Source organism: Amblyomma mixtum, chromosome 5, assembly GCF_055824585.1.
Source record: "Amblyomma mixtum isolate Tamu chromosome 5, ASM5582458v1, whole genome shotgun sequence".
Lineage (NCBI taxonomy): Eukaryota > Metazoa > Arthropoda > Arachnida > Ixodida > Ixodidae > Amblyomma > Amblyomma mixtum.
The window spans coordinates 45,450,968-45,472,314 of NC_143016.1; the positions used below are offsets into that span (position 1 = coordinate 45,450,968).

At 49.4% G+C, this 21,347-nt stretch overlaps 1 long non-coding RNA gene across 1 annotated transcript in view; it reads right to left on the bottom strand.

The window, feature by feature from the left end:
- Window positions 1-3,182: 3,182 nt before the first annotated feature.
- The window catches only part of LOC149341963 (uncharacterized), a 41,814-nt gene continuing 23,649 nt past the window's right edge, over window positions 3,183-21,347 (bottom strand). The window contains exon 5 of the long non-coding RNA XR_016282989.1: window positions 3,183-3,548. This is a non-coding gene — a long non-coding RNA (uncharacterized LOC149341963). The remainder of the gene's footprint in view (window positions 3,549-21,347) is intronic.

A 21,347-nucleotide genomic window follows, 5' to 3' on the forward strand; every position in this document is an offset into this window, starting at 1 on the left:
GTGAGCATGTTTCTACATTTAAAAGAGGCGCTTCTTCGGAATGGTGACACGCCTCTTATGCGCGAGGAAATCGATGGAACTGTGTCATGGTTCAGCCGCGCCTTTTCGACAGAAATCTCCAGAGATCACACTAGGACAAGCTCTGCCTGTAGCCGCTCTTACGAAAGTGTTTCGAGCAGAGTAAGCTTGCTTTAGTCGGCTTGAATTCTTCGTCACAGCAGCGAGCGGTTGTGCTGCGAGCTTGTGGTATTGCGGAAAACAGTGGAAGACGACACAGTCGCGGCCGTAGTTGTTCGTGGACACGAACGCAGAGTAGTACCTGTTGAATCTGATTCTCAAGATCGGCTGACACGTTTTGTACGTCGCAACGCATGCAGCACGAGAAACAACGCGCGCTGAAAGCGCGCTCGGGTGCGCCGAAGCATCCCCGGCTCCTCAACATGACGTCACGCTGGCCGACATGGACGAGGTTTCCCTCTCCGCTGTTCCCCTCTCCTGCGCTCGCGCGGGGCGCGGGAAATTTGAACATCGCGTTTTTAATTGGTGATTGCGCCGCTGTTTTAGCCAAAATCGAAAAAATAATTTCACAGACGTGATCAGCAATGACACTACTTCAAAACCCTAGAAGGTTAGCTGATTCGAAAACCGCCTCAGTATCCCTTTAAGAAATGAAATTTGTCAGTTTCCCAGCGCAAAATCCTAACCGTTGATTTTTTGCAGGGATGTGCAAAATTTCGTACGATGTGTCAAAGCGGAGGGAAAATGATGTTACTACATGGTGGCAAAATACGTCTGCACAAAAATTGAGGACGACCTGCTACCCCGCTCACTGTTTCGCGGAACATTACTTAATGCGTTCGCTATGTGAAGGATGGTAAGTGCATCTGAAACAAAGGAATCACTGCTAGGTACAGCCGAAAGCATGCGAGCCCGCCTTGTGCACAGTTGTGTACACAGCCTGTCAAAGGGTTAACCAAGCGCATGACTGAGCGCGCTATTCAAATCCTCCAGCTTGCGTGCTTGAAAGGTAAAAAAAGAGACGGTAGGAAGCGAATGTGGAAATCTATTTTCCGCACAGTTAGTTGAACGTGTGTACCACGGCTGTGTGACACCAGTCTGCTTCTCTCGAAATACAAAACAGACTCAGCAGGGACCACGTCGTGCTTACGAACGAGCTACCTCTAGAAATACGCTCCATTTAGGCACCGGCAAACATAGAAAAACGAAAGCATGAACTAAAGATCGCAGTAAAGCTAAAAGGCGCAGAAAGATAGACATACAGCCTGCGCATATTATAGAAAATGAATTGTCCCGCTCATGTACGCTAAAAAAAATTGGCACTGGTTTAGCTCTGGTTAAACCTGGTGGATTGTGAAAGCTACCAGGAGAGAGAGAGAGGCGATGGAGAGCGCGCGGCAGCGGCGGCGGCCCCGGCACGCTAGCTATGCGCCGCTACTGCGCAAGCGCAACTGGCGAGCGCGGCAGCGGCACCTGTCACCCGCGCAGCGACGGGGGTGGCGCGCCAGCTGTGCGCCGTGTGACGTCACTGCTCCTCGCGCATGCGCAGTATGGCCTTTCCTCAGCTCCGTGAAATGGCTCGGCGACTAGCGTAGTGTTGCTTTCGCAACAAAACAAGCGTGTGCTATAGCAGAGGGATAAACTTTCAGCGGTCCGAATCGAATTAAAGGCTCGGCCGTCGGAGATTGTCGCAGCTTGCATATTAGTATGCTTCGCAAAACTTTCAAAAACATAACGCGCGTTCATCAACGAATCACGATCAGTCTTTCTCAAGACTACAAGGACCCATATTTTTTTTCTGTCCTCTTTCAAGTTAGTGTACAATATACAAAAGCCATTGTGAAATTTAGTGAAAAAATAAACTGAAGATTCGCGATTTTGTGCAAAAACTTTGTTCCCTCTCCTACTACTCGTGACTGAACACATACGCCCGAGCATGGCGGTACAGTAGAGAGCAATACAGGTCTGCGCAAGCTCAGGCCAGACAAGCGGGGGCACCGTCAACGGCGGCTGTAGACCAATCCTCCCAAGCAGGAGCGCATGCATGACTGACAGCGGCGAGCTCTGTCGTCACACTCCGCTTGCCACCGTGCACACTGCAGCCCAAGAGCTCAGAATAAGTACACTTGCAGGCGCCGTTTGCGCCAGCTGACCCTTCGAGACGCCGGGACGCCGTTGCCACGCGCAAATGTATCGATGTCGCGGCGAACGAAACGTCACGCGTGCTTGGAGGCGGAACAACAGGGGAAAAAAAAGGAACAATGAAAGAAACGCTGCCCTTATTGCCGCATCCGCGGAAAGAAGGCGGAAGACGACGAGCAGAGGCGGGATTGTGTGTTTTTTCTACGGCTCGGCTTAAGAGCTGCAGACAGCTTAGTCAAGAGCGCTCGTCGAGCCCACGTGTACAAAGCTGCTTGAACCGCAGGAGTTTGTTACGCACATATAGTATGTCGGTCCCTTATGATGTCTGGTCTAGAAAAGCTATGATGGCTTTGCGTTACGTCGGTGAGCCGGAATAGAGAATCAACAGAGGAAGAACAAAACGCAGTGGACGGTGAGGTGTATGACAGCCTTTGTTAAAAATAAAAAAGCCTAACGGTTTTTGCTTGTAAGCCGTGTAGTATAGGGTTCTTGTACGACCGTTGTAAGTCCTAACTTTGTGAGGGGCTGGGTTGACAGTGTCGACATTTGGTCACGTGACCTCGTGACGACATACCTCTTTCGAACAATCAGCGAATATCGTGGCACCGGACGTCCCCCGGTTGCTCTTCACGTGAACTATAATGCTATATAGGTTGCCAAGATGGACAGGCGGCCAGGTTGCCACCTGCCATGGTTGTCAGGTTGTGATTACGCCACAAGGTGACGTGACCTCTCCCCACTAATCAGGGTGACCCATCAGGGAGGTCATGACGTCACAAAGCCACGTGACATCACTCGACCAATCGGCGAATTGCACGAAATCAGACGGCTGATTTTGCTCGTGATGTGAACTATCGCATTAAAATGAGGAATATATATCAAACCTTCTTTCCGGCCTCCGATATACCTTTCTGCCCGAGTTAAAAGAGGATGACAGCCTGCCACCTGTCTCCGCGCCGCCAGGCACGACGACGCGGACTTTGCGCGCGTTTTCGGTGCGCTTTCCGGCTCCGCGTTGCACCGTTGCCCCGTGTTGCTGCAGCGCACCGCGAGGCTTATCACGACTCGAACTCCTCCAGAGTCTGGAGCGGTGGCGTGTTATCCGGGTCGTCGTGACAACTGCCCTGCTGCTTCCCGCGACTGCGTCTCGAGCCCCTTGGTCGCTCCGTTTTTTCCCTTCCGTGGCCGTTGGCTTTCTCCCTCCCCCCCACTCGGCGAAGGGCAGCAGCGGCGCCAAGGACGGCGCACCGCCGCGGTGGACGCGACGTAAACTCGCCCAGAGGTCGCCGAACTGGAAATTTGCGGGCGCCTGCCCGACGCTGTGGCCCCGGCAGCAGAGAGAGGCGGCGACTCCTCGTGGCTGCTCCTCGCACGCAGAACCAGTAGCCCTGCAAATAATTAGCCGAAGGAAAAATGTACTGCGTCCGCGGGAGTGACACACGGATGCAGTTCGTAGGACTCGGATGGGTTTTGCAAAGTTTTGAATTGTACTCGACAGAGAGAACGAGAATGAACTAGCGGAGTTTATTACTACGTAGCATAAGAGTGGCGTAGATCTGCTGCAGTGTTAACGAGGCGACTCGGTCCGCCAGGCAGTCAGAGGTAAGCCGAGTCCGTCACGTGAGATTGCTAAGCACGGAATATTGTGCGAAAGCACAGTTCCTAATGTGGCTCAACTCAGTTTTCAAAATTTTCGGGGGTGGGCCACCCAAATTTCGGGGGTGGCCAAGCCCATTTTGGGGGTGTCCCAGGTCGGTTCCGAACGTGGGGGTCAACTCAATTTTCATATTTCCGGGGGCGGGCCACCCAAATTTCGGTGGTGGGCCATTTTTTGGGGGCAGCAAATTCTATTTTGAAACCGGTGAAGCCTGTCTTCCAATTCAGCACACCCACGCTGACCGGCAGTCAAATTCGGCCGAGGTCATTTCATCTCAAAAGTCAAAGGTCGAGGCTTCAGAGGCCCATCGTTTCTTTCTTTTTTTTTTTTTTTTCAGGATTGCTAGTAAAGTAGTGTTTTCGCACTAAAAGGAGGGCCTCCGTCGTCCCTCACCTCTATACGTCCCAATGTTATGCTCGTTTGAAGCATCCCCCCCTCCCCCCTTTTTTTTCTGTCCCGTGCCCGATCAATCGTCTGCACATGCCGAAAGCACACAAATTTATAGATTATCCGTCACTGAAAGTGCACAGTGATCTGAAGCACCCGTCCGTGTGCACCTTAGCAACGCAGTAATCAGGCCAAAATTACTCTGCACGTGCGAAGTCACCGTGGCTTGGTATAGAGAGTCCTTTTGCACGCATTGGAAACGATACCGGCAGCTGCGCAGTTGCTCCAATTAGTGCCAGATCGCATGCTTTGCAACACCACTGAAGACAAATGATGCACTAACTGTCCCATTTCAGGGGGAATGAAGGGAGGACGGACGGAGCTAAAGCAAGAGAGAAAGAGGCGCTGTAGTGGAGGCCTCCGGATCACCTGCACCTCTTTAACATGCACTGAGGACGCACAGAACACGAGAGCGTTTTCGCATATCTTCTTATTCGAAATGCGGCCGGGATTCGATCGCGCGACCTTGTGTTCAGCAGCCGAACGCCGCAGCCTCTGAGCGCCCCCGGGGGACCACCAGGCTTGCATTGATGCCAATCTTCTCTCGCCGGGTATACGCAGGCGAGCCAAAGGAATTTGGCGAGTTGGTATACGAGTGTTTCTTTTTGTTGTTGTATACATTTCAGCCCATTCAGAGCTGTATATAGAACACAATCAACGAACTGCTTGGCGGAAATCCCACGAATAAAGAAAGACGAATGTCAGAACACGAAAGCTGCCTTGAATGCTCCTGACGGATGAACGATATTCACCTGCGTGCACATGGGACGGAACGTTTAGCTTTTCAGCCAAGCGTATAGCGGAGTGCGCACCACGGGCAATGGGAGAAGGGTCAGGGAAGCCAAGAACGTGACCCCGTCTTCACTTCGCAAGTCCGTCGCTCGGACAGTCGGAAACTCGGTCCATATGCGGGGGGGGGGGGGGGGGGGGGGGGGGGGGGTGAGGGAGGTGAGGGAAAGGGAGAGTGGGGCCGAGGTCAGCGGCTCCGGAAGTTTATTTTCGTGAAGGTGGTGGCAGGATTGGGCTTGATCAACTCGTTGCCGCCATCGCTAGGAATAGAGCAAAGCGCCCTGACGAACGCATTCACACAGGTTTTATTATTTCGTCGTTGCAAGACTACATTCCCTGCAGATGCATTCCTGTTCAATATACGTAAGCACGCCGCCGCAGTGGCTCGAGGTTATGGCACTCGGCTGCTGACCCGAAGGACGCGGGCTCAATCCCGGCAGCGGCAGTCGAATTTCGATGGAGGCGAAATTCTAGAGGCACGTGTACTGTGCGATGTCAGTGCACATTAAGAACCCCAGGTGGTCGAAATTTCCGGAGCCCTTCACTACGGCGTCCCTCATAGCCTGAGTCGCTTTGAGACGTTGAACTCCCATAAACCAATATATGTGAGTACAATAAAGCACCTTGCCGATCATTTCGAAATCGACCTATCGTCGCAAAGGGAAGGAGCGCCCGTTTGTTCCAAACTTAGAGGCGTGAAGTGTTGACTAATATATATTACAAACTTGCTATGGTAACACTTCCCCTCCCCCAAAAGAAAAAAAAAATGATTGCGCGTGCCCCTGCACACAGTGTTCTGAGACGCGGTATATATTTCTGTTCCGAACTTGGCAAAGTCGCATTGATGGCCTGTTAAAACAAACGTTAAAAAAAATGTTTACAACATAATGCGTAGCGTTACCGAAAAGACGTTTTTCGTAAACTTGGCTCTCCTTCTTTCCAGTCCTTGTTTATGCTGTGGCGAGTCCTTATTTATTTATTTATTTATTATTCCTCAAAGGTCCCTTTCGGGACATTACATGAGGGGTGGGGATAACACGGCAAAAAAAAAAAATATATTATACATTAATAAGAAAATGGACAAAAATTACATTGATGAATGGGCTTCCTCGATAGTGGTCTTGAATAGTCGATGAACCATGATGGTGGCCACTTCAGCAGGGAGGTCTGGGCTCTGGGCTCCAGAATGTTTGCTGCACAAACAAATTCTGAGCCGTGTTTCTTCGACTGCGTATGAAGCCGCCAGGCGATGAGTATGTGTTCAGAAAGTTTTTACGAACTTGCCAGAACGATCTTTACCCGTCGACTCGTGGTCAAAATTAAAACGGCTGTTGTACGCGTTGCTAGTGTACGCTGTTTAGGTACTCTGTGGTGCTCATGTCGAGTTATAAGTGCCCAAATATACTTCTTTTATACCGGAACCAGTTTGTCAGGTTTATCACTGTTATGCTGCTCTCATCATCTTTACTGACGATACCGGACCACTTCACACCACACGCCACTATTGGCTCAGACGAACCCGTTTTTTTCTTTCCTTCGTGCTTAGTAAATATCATTGTATATATAATAATTACATTGGTCTGCTGCGAGCGCACGTGACTTGTGACTGTTTTCTGTAAACTTCCGACATCCTGAAACCGAAACTTAGAGACAACCAATGCTGTAATGCTTTGTTTAGTTTTGCCGTAGCGCGCATCTTTATCGAAGCGACTTCTAAAAATTTCCCCGCCCCAACCGCTGACTTGTTTACGACGAAACTGCGTATGGAGCTTGCATATTGCGGTGACTTGCATATTGCGGTCGTATGACAACTGTACTTGCCGTGTTTGGCCACGCGTGGTGCAAGCGATAAATCGTCTGCGCCTCTGCAGACGACATAGAGACTGCTATAACGCTAAACGCGCACCGTTAAATGCTTCTCTCGGTTAAACCGCTCACTTATTCGCGCTGGAATTTGACGAGATGACATACGACAGCCTTGTTTTTTCAATGCCAAGTTTGTACGATGTACTTTTCTGATTTGTTCAGAATTAATTATAAGTCCGCGTCGTCTGCAGTCCACACCTTATAACAAGAAGCTTTCGCATAGTGTGCATTTAGCGTTGCAACAGTCTGTATAGCGCTGCCGCCGCCCTTGGGCGGAAACCTGGCGTTGGCTGCTTTCGGTCCCTCGATCTCAGCGCAGAAGATTCAGAGATTATGCGCGGCCGAAGCAGGCATGTACCGTTGTTAAACTTACTGCGAGACGAAAGTTACCGCAGTATGCAAGCTCCGTGTGCAGTTTCGTCGCAAACGAGCCAGCGGTTGGAGGCGGGAAATATTTTAAAAGTCGCTGCGATAAAGATGGACGTCACGGTATACTGGGCACACCTTTTATGGTTCTGCTGTTCCGAAGTCCCTGAGCGCATTTATCTCTCTCTCTCTCTCTCACACACACACACACACACACACACACACACACACACACACACACACACACACACACACACACACACACACACACACACACACACACACACACACACACACACACACACACACACACACACACACACACACACACACACACACACACACACACACACACACACACACACACACACACACACACACACACACACACACACACACACACACACACACACACACACACACACACACACACACACACACACACACACACACACACACACACACACACACACACACACACACACACACACACACACACACACACACACACACACACACACACACACACACACACACACACACACACACACACACACACACACACACACACACACACACACACACACACACACACACACACACACACACACACACACACACACACACACACACACACACACACACACACACACACACACACACACACACACACACACACACACACACACACACACACACACACACACACACACACACACACACACACACACACACACACACACACACACACACACACACACACACACACACGCACACACGCGCGCGCGAAGGTATAAGCTAAAAAGCGTCGTTTCCGTTCCTCTTAGCGGAACGAAGCAAGTCGGCGCTTCTCTCGATTACAGCGTCACATATCGCGCGTCGCTGTCGACGTTGCACAAAATCGCTCCCAGACGGAACATATCCAGAAACATACTTGCGGTCTCTTCGCGCAATCCTGATAAGAGGTCGTATATGTTCCCTCGCGTACGACACTACACGAGCACCTGGGTCCCAGCGTTCATTGGCTTTCGCGACGATTTCAGCGTTGCTCTTCAGCACGCGGTGACTAACGTGCTCCTCGAAAGCGGCCCGACATCGAATGTTTGCGCGAGTCGATTGATTTCGTCCCGAACATCGAGCATGAGCGGCGGATGCTCAGCTATTGTGATAACGCCGCCCCGTGTCAACAAAGCTCGCAAGGAACGAAATGGAAACACGAGGACTGTCACTTAAAAACTGAGACGATTTTACAACGGTGCAACATCGGGGGCGATTGCGCAAAAATAGGGACGCTAACTGTTATGTACAGTCTTTGTCAAAAGTTTAGAGCCCAAGGGGCTTGCTTCTGTGCCTTGTAGTGGGACTCCTGAAGCACTCTGGGAAGTCCTATCCATTGAAGGAGGCAGAACCAGAAATCTTACCCAGAGGAAATTTGGAGCGCTGGAGATGCATTACGAACCACGCAGTGAGGCTCAGAAGCAAACCCCCTGGGCTCCAAACTTTTGACAAAGGCTGTACCTCCACGAGCCAAATCAACACCTGACCCATTTATTCATTTAGTATTTACTATTCTTCGAGGACATCAGATGAGGGGTGGCCATATCCACGACAAAACATTTTCCTGGATGTTTGTTGGGGGACGGTTTTCACTGACGGACGTTCTTCCTCTTTTAAGAATCTCTCCCTAGAATGAATAAATAAAACCCACTGGAGACAGGTGCCTGTCTCGTCCGCTGGACCAGTGCTTACTGGTCCTGATGCTGGTCAGTATTTTCTCGCGATGCTCATTCAAGGAGTATTTTTCCTGGTTCTTTTGCATGCCCACATCACACGATATAGATTCGGATATTCCTCACAAAATGGACTTTTATCTGAATATAACGGGGAATGTATTCGGTAGTGGGCTAGGGTATGCGTATTAGTTTGAAGTTTGCCTAACGTTACCTCTGCCTCCTTGGTAAGCTCTTTGTGAACCTGAGGTTATGTTTTCCTTTCGAGTCTGTAATAATTCTCGGTACGTTATTAGTCTTTCGTTCCGTTTTTCACCATCCTTAAATAACGCCTGGTAAGCAAGTGCTCGGGCTGCGCCGTAGGCACGATCGTTACCCCAGAGAGTCTAGCGGGTGTCCATATTTCAGTGATAAACGGATTCTTGTAATGTAGAGGCATCGGCTCGTTCCAGGTATACACAGCATCCTACAAGGCACGTCTTGAGGGCTCCGGATGTATTTCGACCATAAATATGAGCTTGCAATATTATTTGCTTTCAAAAGCCTCCAGCAAAGAGCGGTCGGTGTGGCCGGAAGTCGAACCCACAACTTTCGCTCGAACGAAACTTGCGTATCAGAAACCCATTCTTTGCTTCAGACAAGTTCAAAGGTGTTTAACGGAGGGCTGCAAACGGGCCCAGAGGAACTTCTCTTCGTAATACACTCGGCGCGAGGATAAGCCAACTTCCCAATTAAATGCGGTTTGCTGTACACTGCAGCCACAGACGCAGGTGCTCTTATTTCCAATCATAGCCACCGCGAGGACACGTCTTCCTCTTGCAGTTTCAAAAGCTCAGCATTAAGCACAACAGTTCAACCAACCAAGTAACCTGCACCAAGGCTACAACCAGTGGGTTAGGAACCGTTGACACAGCTGATACCTCTACATTTTTATTTACCTCTCTTGCTTGTTAGTAACACACTATGAGACGTATGTTCACTATATATGAAATGACTGCTTAAATCTCTTTTTTTGTTGCTTCCTACTTATGTCACGCGACAGTCGTATTTATAGCAATGTTTTGTTTATTTTGAATTTGAAGCGTTTTGCCCAGTTCGGCTACACTGATCTGCCACCCACCTACAAGCATCGCGCGCTTAGGTGCGGCAGAAAAAGTGTTGCAAATTCGAGGAGCAATCAACTACTATTATAATATCATAATAATATGGCTCAGAGAGAAAGAAACTTTTATTTTGCTCAGAAATTTTGATCGCGCATAGGTGAAACACTCAGTACAGGGCACCTATGGCTCAAATCAGCGGGACACCACTTCTGACATTAGACAGGTCAGTGGCTCGGTTCCCGATTCCACCAGCGAGACACTGCTGACGGCCGATCGTCAAGGAACCACACTACAGTGCAAGAAGTAGTACACTCTTCCCACAAGTACTGCATACTTGACGAGCCATTTATACTGTCCGGTTTCGATAATTAAAACTCATTATATTAAGGAGGACCAAACATCGTTCGAATTACGCGTAGTTCTAATAAGGAACAACAGATCGAGAGCACCTTATAACACGTGACGCTAACGAGACGAAAGCGCGACTTCGAATAAACCGAGAATTCGTATGAACTGGGAGTTTGTATTAACAAGATTCAGCTGCACCGTCGTCGCTACACACGGCTACGTTTTCGGCCCAGTGTCAACTGCACGATCCCTGAGGTCAGACGTGCAGCCGCGTGGACAACTAGCAGCTGTCTGAGCGGCAGCCTCCGAGCGAAGGGCGTCGCGAGTGCCGGATGCAGATGACGGCGCCCCGTGAGCCGCAGCAGTACCCGCGCGCATTGTTCGCCGGCGGCCAAGCGGCGACGGCCTTGGCCCTCCTCGCTGGTGCTGCTGCCGCTGCCGCGACGTGCTTCGCCAGCGACGGCGCGCCTTAGCTCCTCGTAGCCAGGGAGTACCCTTCAAGACCAGCGCGATCGAGTCTTGGCAGCGATCAACCCCGACGACTGGTCGACGCGGTGAAGCCTGTGTTAACGAAAATCCGTTTTGAACAGGGTGAAAAAAAGACAAAGCAAGGGACACATACACAAGCGCTGTGTATGGCCCCACTGACAATAAGAAAAAAAAAATAGCTGCTTGCTTGGTTTCATGCAGTCTCTACGTTCTAGTACGCGGGCGGGGGGGGGGGGGGGGGGGGGGGGGGCTTAGGTTGCTTGTCAATATTGGTGGGGCGGTCTGAGACACCCAGAGACTGTCCTGACTTTAAGCACTGGTCGATGCTCATGTCTGCACACGGAAGACCCTGCTCTCTTCTGATCTGAATGTAACTAGGTCGCGTTCGTTCTTTAATCAAATTCAGCTGAGTACGATTTGATTCAACCCTCTCGTTCCAGGGCTTAGTCATGGGGCGACAGATAGATGCTGGCCTTCGAGTGTTCCTCTGTCAGTGACCGTGAGGAACTCACCGAGATATACCCCCCCCCCCCCCCGCGACCTTTATCACCGGGTAGGTGCCTCTGGATCACTCCCGATTATTCCTTGACCTTCTGGCTCGAATGCGCAAGTGTGTCATCGACGCTGTTGGTTTGACGTTCCGTGCACGACGGAGGCCCCGCAGGCTGAGAAAGCAGTTGAGCGCCGGCGAAAGCCGTTGCATGGCCATGCGTAGGTCTTCCAGCTAGAAGTGGACCCCGGCAGTGTGCATGTGGCTTGGCAGGAATGAGTACATACAGGCATGACCGAAGCCAACAGCCACAGAAACCAAGGGGCACAGGGGATTTTTTTAAAATTAATTTATTTACTTTGTGGTGTTGATCAATTTAGAATATTACTGAATATGTCATCGCTTAAAGCTAATTGGTTAGAAAAGCAGAAGAAAAAACAACCACATGCCGCCGGTGGGATCCGAACCCACGACCTCCGAATTACGCGTCCGGTGCTCTACCTCTGAGCTACGGCGACGGCTTGGGGCTTAAGGCATGGGGCTTAAGAGCAACAAGGAACAACGATTTTTTAATCAAATCCTGTCAGACCCAAGTCGCGATATACTAACAATGTGCTCGGGGTATGGAGTCGCAGGAGGCTAACGCGGGAGATCCTCGCAGCATGGATGATTCGTAAAACAGGAGCACACTATCAGCAGCCTTGTCAAGGAAAGAAGTCGCTTTTCTGCGCGTAGCCCCAGGAAGATGAGAGATATTGGCGACGAAATAAAAAATATTGCCGGGGACATTTAAGCTCCGCCTTAAGGTAATGACGCGATAGCGTAATGGGTTAATCCCCGCACATGCAGAATAGACGATATGCGAAATTGCTTGGCGGTCTGGCAACACCGCGCCCACAACTTCCGGTTTCCATCTTGGCGCGGTCGAGCTCGTCGAGCTGGTGCATCGTTTGCTATGCGTACTTTCTTCTTGCGAGTGGAATTTCAACAGGCAAGCTTCAGCTGCTGCGTTGTTTTCACAGCTGATCTTCGACCAAATGTAGGTGCTTTCAATAAGCGCCAGCTTACTCCTACCGCATCCTCAGCTTCGCTTGAAGTCTGGCGCTGATGATCGCAATAATCCGCACTCGAAAGTGGGTTGGAAAGTCGAACCGTGACCGTGTGCTGTTGTCGTTTTAATGCTCGCATTAAAGCACCAGTTCAAGTATCACGCATTATCATGGCTCTTTTATTCCCAGGTGGACGCGAATTCATCTGGTAGGGTAGCGAGCGGTTATTTTGCGGTGAGTGCGCACGTGTGTTGACAAACTTCTGTGACAGTGCGAACTTTCGTTCGCGCCGACGCCAGGAGCTTCGTGCATTGCAGTATAATCACACAAGACCCTCGACCAGCTGCGTAATTCGATTCCTTTACTGTAATGTGCAATGCGCATCCGCGGTTTTCAACGTCACCGTTTCAGAGCCCGGAGTCGGTTGATTTTCGCCACAATTCGTTGAAACTGCGTCCTGCTTAAGACGCAGTCAGTCGGCATTAACAAGAGGAAACTAGGCATGCACATATAATTCAAAATATTGTAAGCAAAGACGCAGCTTTTTTTTTTTTTCAGATAAGCACTGAGCCACCGCGGCGGCTTGGTTAGAGAAAGATGTTACAGCTGTAGGTGCATGCACGGACTCGATACGCTGGTCAAGTTGTGTGTGCAGGGGCGAAATTAGCCTGTTCGGTTGCTTCCGAAACTTAATTAGCTTACTCCCAAACTTGGACAAATGGCTTTGTTGCGAAGCAAGCTGTTGGAGCTTGCCACAACGATAATAAAATCTGATGGCCTGAAGCGTTTTCAGAACACTGTTGCACGTACTTTCTAGCTTAGACATGCGTCCCTCCTTCATAATAAAGTAGCTATATTATTCGCTTCTTTTTTTTTTAGATTTTCGTCGCCGCAGATATCGAAGGTATAGGAATCCTCAAGAAATAAACCATTCGCACCTCAGTTTTTATACGCTTCACAAAGACTCCTTAACGCGCATAACATATGCGTATGATCCAGAGAGTTTGCTCGCCCTTCTAAAACTAATTGAACACGGGAAAAACTTAACTGAACACGTAGCAAACTAAGCAGTAATCGGCATATGGTTCTTCGAGTGAACTTATTTCGCCACGGCACTAGCGATTGGCCCGCTCAAAAAAATTACCTTCTCTATTACGTTGTTCAAGTATGCGTCTATATATATTCACGCCCGACCGGAGAGTTGATATATGCACGAAATCGGCTTCTAATTTTGATCAGAGACAACAAAGGCTGTGGTCCTTATCTTAATTTAAACGCAAATCACCTCGAGAGATTTGTCAAAAATCAGCGCAGAAAGCGAAAGCTGCGCACTGATCCGCGAGCTGACACATGATACCTCGCATGGCGTTTTGTGTTACTAAAACGTTGGGACGGAGTAAAAAAATAGAAAAGTGAAAAGCTTGAACGCACCTAGTTCTGGCACGCATCGTAGTGTCTTTTCACAGTGGAGAGGGTAGCGCAACACTTCATCGGCATTTTACTTTTCAAACGAAGGTTTCGTTTTCCGTACCGTGCCAACATGGAGGACTTAGTTCTCGGAGCGCCGAGAGATGGCGCTGCGCATTTCGTATATCTAAAGTCACTACGTATATCGTCTATTGGTTCTTATCCGCATTCACAAATCTCTGGGAGTCCTCATACTCCCCCTGGCGCAGTAGTTGGCCACTGTCCTGCGATGGCAGGTGCTCCGAGCGGTGGGGCTTGTGGTCAATCATTAATTTAACTGCCACCTGCTGCCACGGTGGGCAGTTTTCTCACAATCCAGTGGGCAGGTTGTGATGACGCCCCAAGGTCACGTGACCTAGGTGACCCATCTGCTTCCTATAGGTTGCTTCTCTGGTGATTTTTCGTGGATTTTTCGCTCGCGGTCAACGATACCGACGCCGGATTTTCTGCGAGACGAGATCCTTAACGCTATCATGTTGAAATGCGCGGGATTTCCAATAAAGAATTCAGCTCACGGAGCAGCACCGCCCACGTCTGTCTGTCTTCGTTGTTTTCCTTGTCTACGTTCTACCAATTCAGCTGCATCCACCCTGAAGTAAGAACCGTTAGCTCAGTTAACCACCCTTTGGAGCCTGTGGTTATCGTTTTTTTGGACCTTTTCCCAAAGTTAAGATACTGGACCATAGCCGCGCAGACTGTCGCTTACTTCAAAAGTTAAGTCTCGCAGACTGTAGATGGATTTCTTGTGCATCGATGCGTATGCACTTTATCTACAGTCCTTCTGCCCAGTATTCATCCCTTTATCCCCTGTGGAGAGCCGCCAATAGGATGTGTGTCTGGCTAACCCCCTCCCATTCTCCCCTATCTCTTTCTCGTCCTGCAGAGCCAGTGCACGATGAAGAAACCCAGGTTGTCGAAATTATGCCGGAGCCCTGCACTGCGGCACCTGCATACCTCCTACCAAGTGGCTGCCGAATCCACACCAAGTTCCCCGCTCCTGTTATTGTACAATGCAAACTGAGCAAGTGTACAAAGGTACTCGCTTTAACCGATCACCTTTTGATCGTAGGCGGTCGAGAGTGATTTACTGCGTGCACCAAGTATGCGATGTTTTCTTGGTCCCCGCAAGTCGCGACAGGGCACCTCCCCTTACGGCACCTAGTGGTAACGCACTTCTGTTTTAGAGGCCCGGAAGTTTGTACGCCCCTTGCGCCCATAAAACAATAGCGCCAGCCATCCGACCTTATGATAAGCCCACTATGAAGATGAGGAAGTTCCTCCTTTATGCGCGTGTTGTAATCGTTGCCCTCACTTCCCTCTTTTATACCATAGCCGACGTTTGCCACGCGTACTGTTTCTGAGTGAACCGCTCTCACTTCCTCGCGAGCCATATGAAAAGGACGTTCGCGTTATCGCCTTTGCACAGCTAAATTAAACAAGCAGCGCAAAAACTCAGGATGTCAGAAAACAGGACACACCACGTAATCCCGTGTGCTATTAAAAAAAAAAAAAAATCCGCCGTTCCGCGAGTCCTCTTGATGCATGTTTCACCACACAAAGCCATGAAGTCCCAACACGCCTGTATCATTTTAGCTGGCTTCACTCGTTTCGCGAGACACACGCGCCAATTTGTTTCAAGCTCCCCTGTTCGTCCGTGCATTCAAAAACATTTTTGCTGCATGAGCTTTGGAACAGCCGCTGAGAGAGCTCCGCTTGAACAGGCAGCTTGAATATGAATATGACAATATGACCGCAGTCTTGCTACTTCTGCAGTGAAGTCGAAAATTATCCGCCTAGAAGAAAACTATTCAGAACAAAGAAAAAAGTGTACTTTTTCGCTCCTTCGTTTTAGAACAATCATCGGTTAAGTACGGAAATTCTGCAGTTCACACTGGTCCTCCATCATGTGTACATTCGCACTTCTTGTCCACGAGCTGTGCCGCCAGATACACCGGCGGATTGCGTGGAGTTCTTCCGGGCATCCCGAACACCTGAGCATCTCCATGAGCAGAAACCTTCATCACACCGGCAGCCTTTTTTCTGTAAAGCATTTAGCTAGGTCAGATGCAGCGCAACAGTATCCATCAACACGCGGGCATTTCTTGGACAACTGAGACCAGAGTTTCTAGCGCTTTATCTCCGCTCTAGCCGTCAAAATTCTGTCAAAACTAAGCCAGACGAACTCGACTATTTTTTTTCTGGTCGCACGTACGCGTGCGAACTACCGCAGAAGACAAGCCGGCCCTATGACTCGAGTGCTGCAGCGAGCACGCAGCCACCCTAGCATAGTCATGTTTAGGGCTGAACGGCTTGTCGCAGCTTCCAGTGCGGCGAGCCGGCGTTCCTAGCGCCCACGGTCTGTCTCGCCGCGACATTCCACCGCGCGTCAGGCGCGAGCCCAGCCGGCGCGACACCCACTCGCGGGTGCAGCGACCGGCCCTGCAAAGGCCTTGGCCGCGGCAGCACGCCGGTCGCCCCAGTCACTCCGATTCTGGATGCCGGCCGGCCGCGCCGATGCCCTCTTCGGAGCCGTTCGGCCGCGGCGTATATTTAGCGCACGCCGCGTTCGGCAGCCAAGCACCCTCCTCGCCTGGAGCGACCAGACGCACTGCGGCAGCATGCCGTCCGCAGCCACTGCCGTGTCAGGTAACCGCGCCGGTACCGTCGCTCTCACGGCGCAAGCTCCTTTTCGGCCATCGAGGCAGCGTGGCCCAGCTCGGACGCGTCATCTGCCTGGGTTCCGCGGCCGGTGCTTGTTCGGGGCATTTGCACCATGTGTGGGCGACAGCAGACCGCCAGGGCTAGGCCTCGCCCTTCCTCAGTCTTCCATTTTGCAGCGGGAGTTCCACCGCTCGCTATGTCTGGATACTGATCGAAAACCGTAAGTTGTTCACCGTGCGCGCATTGAGAAGGGCAACATGGAATGCGCCCTCCACCGTAGTTGAACCACGGCCGTCTTGGCCGAGAGAAGCGCGCAGTGCTGAATTAACGCTCCACTGTCACCCTGGCTTTCGAGCAAGCGGGTAGGATCGAGCGAGCCCTGCACGAGAAACCGGGCGGCGGCCCATCCCAAGCGCACGCGGATCGAGCAGGAAACGGGCCCCGGTAGTAGCACGTCCGGTTGCGCCCCCGCCGAGTCGAGCTCCGCCGCCGCCGAGATAGCAGGCAAGTTTCCGCCACGCGCGTCGCCAATGTGCCCAGCCTCTTCTTGGGCGCATCATCCGCGGACGACCCGAGCCTTGCGAGGCCGCGGTAGAGGCCGCCCGAAGTGCCTTATATCGGTCACAGACCGCCGCTTTCAGTTCCGCCAGCGCACGCGTGACAGGCGGATGCTTTCACAGAAGATCGCAAGTCGACGTCCCGACAGGAACCGCTTCTGGAAGTGATTGAGTAATACCGTATTAAACCATATTTATGGCCCTGATGTGTGTACCCTGAGTGTGCGCACTGTTCCAAGAGCTCCAAAAGCGCTCTTTTCTTCACCCGGCGGTTCCGAGAGGTGCGCGGCGACCGCTTCGCTATAATGAGATAAGCAGTGCTTTCAGACGCGGACAGTAAAGACCCATGATGTCTGAAAACCAGCGAGCCCAGCAACTTACCCTTCTCAAAGATCGCTTCGCGGCAGACTGCATTCGAAGCTGCGCGCTAGATTAATGCCACGTGAATAAAAGCCATAAGTTAGCAGTGTGTCTGAATTGTACTATGCATTAAGGTGGCAGGAACAGAGGTCTAACAATGCCAAAGGTGCTCTGCCTGCTCATCGACATCATCCTGGTCTTCCTAGCTGTGAACACTGCTAGGGGACTGGCCCTGAAGTACAGAGGTGAGAAGTTCGATTCCCAGCTTCACCAGCACAGTGTGGCTTCATCTGTTTAATTACCGCATCATCGGAAACATTAGTCCCTTTTCGGGCAAGAGGACTGAGATACTGTCCACCTCACAAAGTAAAGGCTCGTTACTTACTACTCGTCTTGCCACAGTGACTCGATCAATGGGTAAGGTACTTTTCTGTAATGCTCTGACAGCAAATATATAGTAAGTTAAATGTGCAAAGGGTGAACCTCGTAACGTTAGTGTCACAACGATAATGAAGAATTTCGCATTTTTGCACATACATATCAGAAAAGAAAAGTCTGCACAATAGTGAAGCAGTACTTGGCCAGAGAAAAGCAGCTTCCAACCCTTGCCTTTGTTGGGCTTATTTATTTTTATTCTATTTGAATACCCTGAAGGCCAACTGAAAATTACAGAGGAGGAGGGGAAGAAGTTCGTGAAAAAAACGGAAAATGGTAGCAGAAAAGAAAGTTCCACTAAAACAATAAACAAAGTTCAAGTAAGGCTACGTAGCAAAAATGTGCAAGCTGGTCGGTAAAAGAAACTTGCCTGCTAATACAGGCGAGCTGAACAATTAAGAGCTGGGCAGATATGGTTCCAGGCGGTTCCTTCGTTTTCAGGTGGATCCTGACGCTTAACAATTTGCGCACCCAGGGAGTAATTTATAAACATTGAATTTAACCCCAAGTCTTTGATCATATTTATTTTACCACCAGAAACAGCTGAATTGAGGTACCATGCATGAACTAGCTTGAACCTAAAACTGCTTCACAAGGGCCTCCACATTTTACCCTTGATTTAACTTCTGCTGCCCTTCTTCAGTCCTGTTTGAATCCTTGTCACTCAAAAAAAGGCTTCACTTTCAGATGAGGTCATGGTGCGAGTACCATAAGGCAGCTATGATGCTCATGTATTTGTTTTGCAGTTAAGGTATACATGCAAAGGCCTGGCAGGCCAGAATTGGGCACAGGAAGGCAACAAACGTAAGTACATGCTGATTGATAGCAGACAGAATTTTTGAAAGGAAAACAACAAAGCAGCACGTGAGTTCATATTTTCTTATTGCAACCTAGGTTTCATAGGTTCTTTATGGCATGACAGAAATTTGTCTGAAAATAAAGTGAGTACTCATGGTAAATTTTTGCAGAAGGGTTGAAATGCGGGCCAGTTGGTACATTGTAAACGGAAAAAAAACCAGTCACACAAGACGACGGACAAGAAGAGTGTACACACCACAACGACTGGACTAACAGCTGAAGTTTATTAGAAAATACATAGTCCGAGTAAGGCCAGCATATCATGCGCAACAGCATCATCACTAATCACTGAGCATAAGAGACAAAGACAAGAAATCTGATCTATCGTGAACGACCTAGAAAGGCAAACTCTTTTTCGAGTAAGCGCATCGACGTTGTGCTAATACAATCAGCGCCTGACAAACCGATATGATATGCTTCCAAGATTTCCCGCTCCTGTTTACCCTTGGTAACCAATGGTAACGTTACCCTTGGTTACCAAGGGTAAACAGGAGCGGGAAATCTTGGAAGCATATCAGTAACCAAGGGTAAACAGGAGCGGGAAATCTTGGAAGCATATCATATCGGTTTGTCAGGCGCTGATTGTATTAGCACAACCTCGGTGCACTTACTCGAAAAAGAGTGCCTTTTTAGGTCGTTCACGATAGATCAGATTTCTTGTCTTTGTCTCTTATGCTCAGTGATTAGTGACGATGCTGTTGCGCATGATCTGCTGGCCTTGCTCGGACTATGTATTTTCTAATAAACTTCAGTTGTTAGTCCAGTCGTTGTGGTGTGTACACTCTTCTTGTCCGTCATCTTGTGTGACTGGTTTTTTTCCGTTTAAATTTTTGCAGTTGTAAAAATAACCTGAAGAATCTCAAACTGTGGAAGATCTTCAGGCAAACCCAGATTTCCACCCATTTATGAGTATAGAAATAGTGCACAATATTTACCTTTCAAATCGTAAAATACAAAACCGCAAGAATGAATGGCCCCAAGTAATAAGAAAAAATGATCTACGTGGTTGTAAGATGGCAGTATGAATCTGGCTGCTTTATTTTGTACTGATCTGAAAACATTAGTGACATTAGTGTGGTAAGGATGCCATAGAATAAAGGTATATTCAAGAGATAGCCTGATTGGCTTGGCACAATGTCTGATTTCAGCATTAGCTAGAAGCAAAGACCATTTCAAAAAACTAATTCTTTACAATGCTTTGTTAGTTGTTTCTTCCATGCAAGCATTCCAGGTTAGATTAGAACCGGAGAATACTCCCAGGCATCAAATGTAAAGCAGATCCAATTATATTGTCACATTTATTTATTCTCTACATGTTTATTATTCACAATTATTTATTCTATAAATATATGGCTATATATTTCCAACAGGTGGGAACCTCATGTTTAACTTTGTTTACATTAACTTCCATTTGCCATGTTGAATACCATTCTGTTAGTATCATCAATTTGGACTGAAGTGCAAGTACAGTGGTGAGCAGCCTTGTCTAGAGCGCTCGGGCGGTGCACTTCCTTGCAAACAAATCCAGATTTTGTGGCAGCCTCTAGGGTCCAGCTGCAACACTTGCACGGAAGTAGCGCCAGATAGCCTCGTAAACAAAGCAGGCACGAAAACTTTGCCCTGTAATGAGGGGCTGCTCTCTAATTTCGGTTTTTGTTACCAAGTGCGCACTGCTCAAGCGCTCTAGACAAGGCTGCTCACCACTGTACATTCAATGGGATAGCTATTTTCTCGAGAATTACAGGGTCATCCTGGCAGAGTCATAATTAGGCATAAGTATAAGGGGTGATGGGGTGGCGCAAAATCGAGTGGACAGACGAGATTATGAAGTTTGCAGGGGTAAGGTATTTTCAACTGGCAAAGGACAAAGTTAATTGGATATGGAAGAGCTTCATCCTGCAGTGGGCGTAATTTGGCTGATGATCATGGTGATGATGCTCATAGCCCCGCCGCAGTGGCTCAGTGGTTACGCTGCTCGGCTGCTGACCCAAAATACGTGGGTTCGATCCCGGCCGCGGCGGCTGAATTTCGATGGAGGCGAAATTTTAGAGGCCCGTGTACCGTGCGATGTCAGTGCACGTTAAAGAACCCCAGGTGGTTGAAATTTCCGGAGCCCTTCACTACAGCATCTCTCATAGCCTGAGTCGCTTTGGGACATTAAACCCTATAAACCAAACCAACCAGGTGATGTATTTGATACACGTAAAAAAAAAAAAGTAATGGTCCCAGCATTCGACTCTGTGGGGCACCTGACGTGATGTGAATGGGTTCAGAAATTTAGTTGTTAATGTTAATTTGCTGGTAACGCTTGCTCCCGTGTCCATCTGCTGTCCAGTGAGGGTGTCATGCAGGTGATCTACAGAGTGGGCACACTCAAGGCTGTTCTGCTTGCGGTCACAGTGTTTATAAAGACCTGAAGAGGGGAAGGGGTACAGTGATCACTGTGGAAGAAGCCTACAAGTGTTCCACTGACAACAATAAACTGGAAATCAAGCACACCGATGATGTGTTAGCA